The 9,499-nt window shown below is 44.3% G+C and overlaps 1 pseudogene; it reads right to left on the reverse strand.

Moving 5' to 3' along the window:
• Positions 1 to 4,994: 4,994 nt before the first annotated feature.
• Positions 4,995 to 9,081, reverse strand: LOC132573831 (uncharacterized; annotated as a pseudogene).
• Between the last annotated feature and the right edge of the window lie 418 nt (positions 9,082 to 9,499).

Below are 9,499 nucleotides of genomic sequence, written 5' to 3' on the forward strand. Positions count from 1 at the left end.
AATTTAAAGTATTATTATTATTATTATTATTAATAATAATAATAATAATAATAATAATAATAATAATAATAATAATAATAATAATAATAATAATAATAATAATAATAATAATAACGTTCATGTCCTGCAGCTCTCAAACATCTGACATTTATTCTGTGTGGCTCTTACATTAAGCAAGTTTGGCCGCCCCTGTTCTATCAGAAAGCGAGGGGAGGGAAATGTCAGCTAGGCACTTCATTATATCCTATGGAGACAAGTTCCCATAGGGTATAATGGAGAATTATCTGTGGGTATCTGGGGCTCTGGGGGGCCCCTGTTTTTTGAGACAGAGGCACCAAATTTTCAGCATAATATCTGGTGCCTCTCCTCATTCCCCCCCCCCCAAGTTTCCAAAAGATTGAACCAGAGGTTCCAATTCTGTGAGCCCCAAAAGAAGGTGCCCCTTTCTCCTTTATTTAAAAGGTGTGCAGTCACTTTAAACGTGATGGCCAGAACTCCCTTCTGAGTTCAATTATGTTTGTCACACCCTTGCTCCTGGCTCCACACCCCCCCCCCCCCCAAAGTTTCTTGGCGCCACCTCCAAAGTTCCCAGGTACTTCTTGAGTCAGACTTAGTAACCCTAAGTGATTTGATACCACCTGACTTGCACGACACAACTAGGCCTGGCTGTTTACTACTGTTCAACAGCAGCTACCCTATGAAAACCTGTCTGGCACAGCTGTTAGAGCTTCAAAGTAGGGTCTGAGAGACCTCGGTTCAAATCCCTGTCTTGCTGTGGAAGCTCACTTGGTGATTTTGGACCAGTCACATACTTTCAGCCTTATCTACCTCACAGGGTGATTGTTGTTGTGCAGATAAAAATGACAAGAGGAGAACAATGTAAGCTGCTTTGGTCCCCACTGTGGAGAAAGTAGATGGGATATAAATGAAGAAAATAATTAATAACTGTAGCTGAAGATGGGAGGCAGATAAAAGGTAGGTTGGTGAATGACTGAGAAGTAGAGAATGAGGAAGGTGAATAAAAGAGGCTATGGGGGTTGACAAATTGAGGGAAAGAGGAAATAGTGCACAGAGAGGGATAGAGGGGAAAGTGATGCAACCCCCTCCCAACAAGTCATTGAGGGTTCCCTACTATGTAAGTGAGCCTGGGCCAGTGGTTAGCACCAGACAACAGGGCCATAGTTTTCCTAGGCAGAGGCTTTGCGGGGGGGGGGGGGGGGGCAGCTTAAGAAAGAGAGGCAGATAAAAGTAGGTTGACTGTTGGGTGGGAAGGAGATAGGTTTTCCAGATTAGGAAATGTCCAGATTAGGAAATTCCTAGAGATTTGGGGGGTGGACCCTGGGGATGGTAGGATTTGAGGAGGGCAGGGACCTAAATAGGGTATAGTGCCATAGAGTCTATCTTCCAAAGCAGCCATGTCCTCCAGGGGAACTAAGGTTACCAACCTCCAGGTGGGGGCTGGAGATCACCCAGAATTATAACTGTTCTACAGATGAGAGATCAGTTCTCTTGGAGAAAATGGCTGCTTTGGAGGGTGGACTCTATGGCATTTTACCCTGCTGAGGTCACTTTCTCTCCAAGCTTCACCCTCCCAAGGATCCACCCCAACCTGGAGCTGACAATCCTAAGGGGAAACTGAGGGTGGCAACCCTAGAAGAAGAGAAGGAAGCAGAAAAAGGGAATTCACACTTGGAGATCTCCTGTTATTACAATTGATTTCCAGATGACCAAGATATAAATCTCATAACAGGAGAGGGGGGATTAGTCATTTACCTTGTTATGAAAGTTCCTGGTGGGCTTTTTTCTGATGGCCAGGAGGAAGCCAAACCAAGCCCAAGCAGTGCTTCCCATGCTGCAAGGGCTGATAGGCTCACACATGAACCATGATGGACAACAAGTAAGATTCACTCCTTGACTCCTCCTGAACCACTTCTAGCTCCTGGCCTGAGCAAGCCCCTCTTGGTCAGTTCAAATCAGAATAAGCCCAAACTAAAGGCCATTTCCAACATTGTGCCATGTGAAAATTCACTTCTGATTGTGCAAAACCAGTTATGCAAGGAGAGAGGGACCACAGGATACAGTGTTCTTAAAGTTCCATAGCTATGTAGAAAAGGACATTTTGGGAACTGCAGCATAACATGTCAGTGAGAGAAGCTGCAGGCACCACAATTCCCTGTTGCACACAGCTCTTAAAGATGCATCTGGTCATTCCAACTATCTCCCAGCAATACGAATAAAGAGAAAGGCAATGGCCACACTAAAGGCCTGTTAATTGTGAGAAACACAAAGACCACCCAGGCATTATCATCACTGACTAGAGCAGAAGGTATCAGGTTGCTTTGCAATGCAAACACACTTTCCTTCATCAGTAGAGAAGCTGAACAGAATATTGCTTCAGGCAATGCTTGGGAATTGTTGCGAATAGTTGCAACAGTAGTATTTAACTGGACTTTTGAGTCTTGCAAAGCAGAGAGCTGCAGTAACTTGAAAACATTCTGTAAGCACTGCCCTGATATAGAAATCAACCATTAATGGGAATAAGTGGGTTCAGGTGAGTAGCTGTGTTGGCTTGAAGTAGCAGAACAGTGGTTATGTTACAATTGAGTCCCTTGAAAGTTCATAAAGATACTGTTGGTGGTTTTTACCTGGATTTGTAAAGTTTTTGACAGTATTTCCCATGGTGTTCTGATGGGTAAACTAAAGGATTGTTGGCTGGACTCTAGGATAGTTAGGTGGATAGGGAACTGGTTGGAGAACCACACTCAAAGAGTAGTTGTCAATGGCATTTGAATGGAGGGAGGTGTCCAGAGTAGTGCCACAGGGCTCACTTCTGGGCCTGGTACTTTTCAATATTTTTATCAGTCATCTGAGGAAGTGACTCATTAAATTTGCAGATGATATCAGATTGGGAGGAGCAGCTAACACACCCGAAGATAGAGATAGAATACGAGATCTGAACATGCTAGAAAAGTGGACAGTTGTGAACAAGATGCAATTCAACAAGGTTAAGTGCTGAGTTCTACATTTGGGTATCAAAAATGAGCAACATACATACTGGATGAGGGATACATTCTGAGTAGCAGTGCGTGTGAACAAGATATTTGGGTAGATTGCAAGTAAAATATGAGTAGCCAGTGTGATGCAGTGAGAAAAAAGGCTAATGAAATCTCGGGCTGTATCAACAGAGACATAACATCCAAATTGCAGGATGCCAGAGTCCTACTGTACACTGCACTGGTCAGGCCGCACCTGGAATATTGTGTGCAGTCCTGGAGGTCTCACTTCAAGAAGGATGTGGACAGAATGGAGTGGGTGCAGAGGAGAGTGATGAGATTAAGAGGCCTGGAGACCAAGCCCTAAGAGGAAAGGATGAGGGACTTGGGAATGTCAAATAAAATTAAATAAATAAAAAATGTTCAGTTTGGAGAAGAGGAGGTTGAAGGGGGGACATGATTGCCCTCTTTAAGTATTTGAAGGGCTCTTAGAGGAAGGGAGGGAGCTGTTCCTGATGGCATCAGAAGAGAGGACTTGCAATAATGGGTCTAAATTAAGGGAGGGAAGGTACTGGCTGGATATTAGGAGAAACTTTTTAAGAGTTGTTCAACAGTGGAATCAGCTCCCTAGGGAGGTGGTGAGCTCCCGCACACTGGCAGTCTTTAAGCAGCAACTGGTCAAACACTTGTCAGGCAGTCAGGAATGCTCTAGGGCCTAGGCTGATCCTGCATTGAGCAGAGGGTTGGACTAGATGGCGTGTATGGCCCTTCCAATTCTGTGATTCTATGATTCTATTGCTACTGGACATGCTCCATCTGCTTGGGTGGGCACTAACTGGAGAGAAATGGTTCTCAATATAGCCAGTAACTGAGACAGAAGTTCTTGGGGATTTGAGAAGGGGACTGTTCACATTTGAGGAACTGATCCAGTTTATCTATTGAAGAAGAAGAAGAATTGCAGACTTATACCCTGCCCTTCTCTCTGAATCAGAAACTCAGAGCAGCTTACAATCTCCTATATCTTCTCCCCCCACAACAGACACCCTGTGAGGTGGGTGGGGCTGAGAGGGTTCTCACAGCAGCTGCCCTTTTTTTTTAAGTTTTCAACGTTTATTTTGCACATTTATGGAAACACAAAAATAAAGAACAAAAACAGTTATCTACATCTATTATCCACTTATACAGTTAAGTTCACACTAGAAGAGGTTGATTGTGGTAAACCCCATTACCTTACATCATTTTCCTACTTGAATTAATTACTAATACAACAGTAATATTTTCATAAAATCTATCAGGTAAATCATTTTTTTCCAGCCAAGCAGCTGCCCTTTTAAGGACAACCACTCTGAGTGCTTACTTGCTTTTGCAAAGTTCAATAAATAAATTGTACAAAGCCAACATGTTTCCAATGCACTGCCCTATCATTCATGGACCATAAAAACTCAAATAGCAAGAGAGCCAGCTTGGTATAGGGGTTAAGAGAGGTTAGAGACTCTGATCTGGAGAACCAGGTTTGATTCCCCACTCTTCCATAAGATGTCAGCTGGGTGACCTTGGGCCAGTCACAGTTCTCTCAGCACTCTCTTATCCCACCTGTTGTGGGGAGAGGAAGATGATTGTAAACCATATACACAGGCATTTGGTATCCCCAGAATCCATCCTGTGCCCATGTGGCTAGGCCATAATATTCAATGATCCGCTGTGGGGGCCATCCATTTCCCCACTGCATACCTTCAATGTCCAGAGAATGCTTTGATCTAACATAATCATCAAACACTGGGGTTCCTAGAGCTGAACCAACATTTGAAGGAAAAAGGAAAAAGCTGGGACGTATTGTTCCGATAATGCAAGTCCCATGCCATCTCCTGGGCAGGAGAGTATAAGCCATTTTACCACAGATCCAATATAGCCCTTCAGGAGCCATCCATTGATCAGAAGACTCTGAAGCAGCATTGGAATATTTATTTATGCTGCTAATATTTTCCCATGGCTGAAAATCTTCTAAGTGCCATCCGCTTCTACCCATTTTGGCTTTTCCTTAGTGAAGCTAACTAGCAGGGTTCTGTGGCACAAAGAATGCCCAACATGCTTTCCATTCATCCACAACACAGCTCGAGAAATACACAATTCTCCATTCACAACTGCCTGCAATTCCCAAATTTTTCTCTCTTCTGGCCTTGACTCCAATCTAGGTTTATTTCATCAGACCAAGTCTGAAGGCAGAACCTCCATACCAACTCAAGGCCATCTTTCACTCATCAGCGGACCTCCGCACACCCAACAGTTTCAAATATTTAGGGAGGCGGCTATCTGTTCAGCCAGGGCTATAAAAAGATTACTCCCAGGCTCTGGAATAACAAATTTCTCATCCTGAGCATCATCAAACACAGTCCTATGCAGAATATTCTTAGTCTCCTGAACAGGTGCCTTAAACTTAGGGTTAGGTTTTTTGATTTTGTAAGATTTTAAATTAACCGGCCAGCATATCCACAGTGAAGTCGGGCAGCGGAAACTCCCTCTATAAGGTATTGTCCCTCCTGAACAGGGATATTCAATTTTTGCCTGATAGTATGACATTCCACATTCTACCCAAACTATTTTTGTATTTCATTCTATGCAAGCCCCATTCACTTCCCTAGATTGAACACGCAGCATGCGTTGTGAACTCTCTCCTTCCCAACATTTAGAACATCTTACAGTTTGAGAACTACACACATAAGCAAAAGAACAGCAAAAGAACACAGCAATAAAAGCTCTTGTAGCATGCATGATTCTTTGGTTACACACTTCAACACAAAGAATAATGAGGGAGGCTCAAGAGGTTCAGAAGAACTAATACAAAGAAATATCTAACTCTATGTTGCTCCAGATAGCTTCCTCAAAGCTTCGGCTGCGCGTAGACCAGCCAGCTTCTGGGGTGGCTGGGGCAAGGCTTGCCGATGAAGCTTGGGGGCGCTGGACTTGCTTTCAAGCAAGTCCCACCAGTTTCAAGTTATTGACTTTTAACAGTCTTTACTAGATGGTTTAGGGCTGAATAGAGTATTTAGTAAGTTTCAAAGTCAATGGCTTCCCTAGGACTGGCTGTGCCTTCCAGTGGTCTGCAGCTGGCTTTAAATGAGACCAGTGAATCCAAGCTGCCACTCCTTGGACCTTGAAGGCTGTAGGGGAACTTAAAAGAACAGTAAACAGGCCCTTCCATTTGGGCTGTAAAGTCTTAGCTCTCCAGCTTTTAACCCACATACTGTCTCCTGGCTGGTATGCATGTACAGGAGAATAAATTTGATATGGCAGAGTCTCAAACACATACCTATTCACATCTTTTACAGCTTTGGCCAAGGCTTGCAATTTCTCATAAGTTATAAAGCTCCCTAACTGAGAGAGGTCGCCCCGAACTCCCTGAACTATAGGGGGCGGTCTTCCATAAACAATCTCAAACGGTGAAAGCTTAAGACCTTTGTGTGGCAGGCAGTGCAACCGAAACAATGCAATTGGCAACATTGTAGTCCATGGCAAATGGGTTTCTTGACAGAGTTTAGACAGGGTGTTCTTCAAAGATCTGTTAGCCCTCTTGACTTTTGCTGAACTCTGTGGGTGGTAAGCAGCATGCAATTTCCAAGTAATGCCAAGCAACTTAGATACACCTTGTACAGTTTTCTCAGTGAACGACATCCCATTATCACTTTCTATGGTTACCGGTAAACCGAATTTCGGTATGATGTCTTTTAATAGAGCTTTTAGAACTTCATTGGCATTCTCAGTGCAGGTTGGGTAAGCTTCTATCCATCCAGACGTCATGCAAATGAATACAAGCATGTAACGGTAATGTCCGGCTTTGGGCATCTCAGTGAAATCTACAACTAGAGAGGAGAAAGGTGTTGCTCTCACTGGCTGACTTCCACGGAGTTGAGTGGGGCTTGACCTAGGATTGTTCTTTGCACATGCAACACACTGTGCAGAGGCTTGGGCTGTCAGTGAACTCACATGGTTGATGTATACCCATTGACTCACAGAGCGTTCAATAGCAGTCTTTCCATAATGTGTTCCCTCTACTGCCCCTTGAGTTTGAACCCACTGCTCCTCAGCTAGTGAATACCGAGGACTCCATTTGGTTAAGGAAACTTGAAAAACAGGAAGAATTTCTGTGCTTCCCTGATAAGGCTTTAGTGCTGCCCCTTTAGCTGTTAAATCTGCCTTCTGATTTCCTTTTGCTACCGGACTTAGGGGCTTCTGATGGCCTCGGCAATGGATGACAGCTATGTGCCGGGGTGCCCAGACAGCTTCTAACAATTCCAAAATCTCTTTACCATTTTTAATTTCTTTGCCACTCGCTATATTTAAGCCTCTCTCTTTATACAAGGCTCTATGGGTGTGCAATGTCATAAAGCATATTTAGAGTCTGTGTAAATATTAGCTTTCAGTCCTTCTGCTAACTGGAGTGCTCTGATGAGGGCAATTAACTCTGCTTTCTGAGCTGAAGTTGAAACCGGCAGCCCTTCTGCCTCTATCACTGTCTCTAGAGTAATGACCACATAGCCTGCTCTTCGCTTTCCATCCTGGACAAAGCTACTCTCATCAGTGAAATACTCAATATCTGGATCTGAAAATGGGGTATCTTTTAGATCAGGCCGACTAGAATAGATCTCTTCCATAACTTCCAGGCAGTCATGTTCCAATTCTTCCCCAGGAGTTGGCAACAGGGAAGTTGGGTTCAGAGTTGACACAGTCACTATTTTCACACGGGGATTCTCATACATAAGAGCTTGGATCTGACCATGCGGGCATTAGTGAACCAATAGTTCCCTTGTGCTCAAGAAGCACTTGCACATAATGAGGCACTCTCACTTCAAGCTGGCCGCCAAAGGTAAATTTATCGGCTTCCTTCACAAGTTCTGCCACTGCAAATATGGCATGCATACATGAAGGTTAACCTTTGGCCACATTGTCCAGTTGTTTAGACAGATATGCTACTGGTCAGGGCCAGGGTCCCAGCAATTGAGTTAGAACACCTGCAGCTATTCCTTCTCGCTCATGCATATACAGAGTAAAAAGCTTGTCAGTATCAGGAAGTCCCAGAGCTGGAGCCTTCATAATGTTTTAAGGTTTCAAAGGCATTTTGACATTGCTCTGTCCATTCAAAAGGCGCTTTTTCTCTCCCCTTAGTAGCTTCATATAAAGGCTTTGTTGTTATAGCAAAATTGGGAAGCCAAATTCTGCAGAACCCTGCTGCTCCTAAGAATTCTCTCAGCTGGCGCCTGGTGTGGGCACAGGAATGGCACACACAGTCTCTTTTCGCTCCCTGCCTAGCTGCCGTCTGCCCTGGGAATATATGGAAGCCTAAAAATTTCACTGTCTCTTGGCATAGCTGAGCTTTCTTCTGGGACACTTTATACCCAGCCTCAGTCAGAAGTGTTAGCAGGGCAGCAGTGGTGCCTTGGCAAGTCTGTAAGTCTTTGGCTCCTATCAGCAGATCATCAACGTATTGAAGGCACACAACTTCTCCTGGCACAGTTGAGAACTGGCTCAAGTCTTTGCTGAGGGCATTGTCAAAGAGGGTGGGTGAGTTTTTGAACCCCTGGGATAAACGGGTCCATGTATATTGTAACTTTCTACCAGTTTCTTTCTCTTCCCACTGGAAGGCAAATAGTGGCTGACTTTCAGGTGCCAGTCTTAAACAAAAGAACACATCCTTGAGATCTACCACTGAGAAGTAAGTGGCTGAGGCAGGTATAAGTCCCAGCAAGACATATGGATTTGGAATGACAGAATGCAGAGTCTGTGTGCAAGAATTAACAGAGCGTAAATCTTGTACTGGTCTGTAATCATTGGTGCCCAGCTTCTGGACTGGCAACAGGGGACTGTTCCATGAGGACTGGCATTCAATAAGAATCCCATAATAGAGGAGCCTGTCAAGGTGCTTCTGGATGCCAGCTACTGCCTTCTTGGGAATCGGGTACTGGCATTCCTGGATTGGAACGACTCCTGGGATTAACTCTACTCTGATAGGTACATGGTTTACTGCTAACCCAGGCAAGTTTTCCTCTGCCCATACATCTGGAAATTGTTGAAACCAGGCTTCTGACATAGACATTACAGGAGCTGGTTGGTAAAGCTGCCACTTTTCTTCTCAGGGGCATTCTAGAACATATACAACTTGATACTGTAGTTCGCCTTCTGACGTAGTGTAAGGCAACTCAAAGTTCATTTGGCTTACTGACTCAAAAGTCAATCGGGCCCGCAACTTAGAAAGCAGGTCTCTTCCCATCAACAGCACCAGGCAGTCAGGTAAATGGACAAAATTATGGCGGACTACATGGCTTCCTACTGTACAAGTTCGTTTGTCTAGAAGTGGTCTGGATTGCTTGTGCCGTGTAGCTCCAATTATATTAATGTATTTGTGAATGGAAGGAGCAATCTTAACAGGCACCACAGACCGCGCAGCTCCAGTAGCTACAAGGAATGGAATCTCCTGACCCCCAATATCAACTATGACCATGGGGTCCATGGGG

The sequence above is a fragment of the Heteronotia binoei genome, chromosome 1 (genome assembly GCF_032191835.1).
Source record: "Heteronotia binoei isolate CCM8104 ecotype False Entrance Well chromosome 1, APGP_CSIRO_Hbin_v1, whole genome shotgun sequence".
Classification (NCBI taxonomy): Eukaryota; Metazoa; Chordata; class Lepidosauria; order Squamata; family Gekkonidae; genus Heteronotia; species Heteronotia binoei.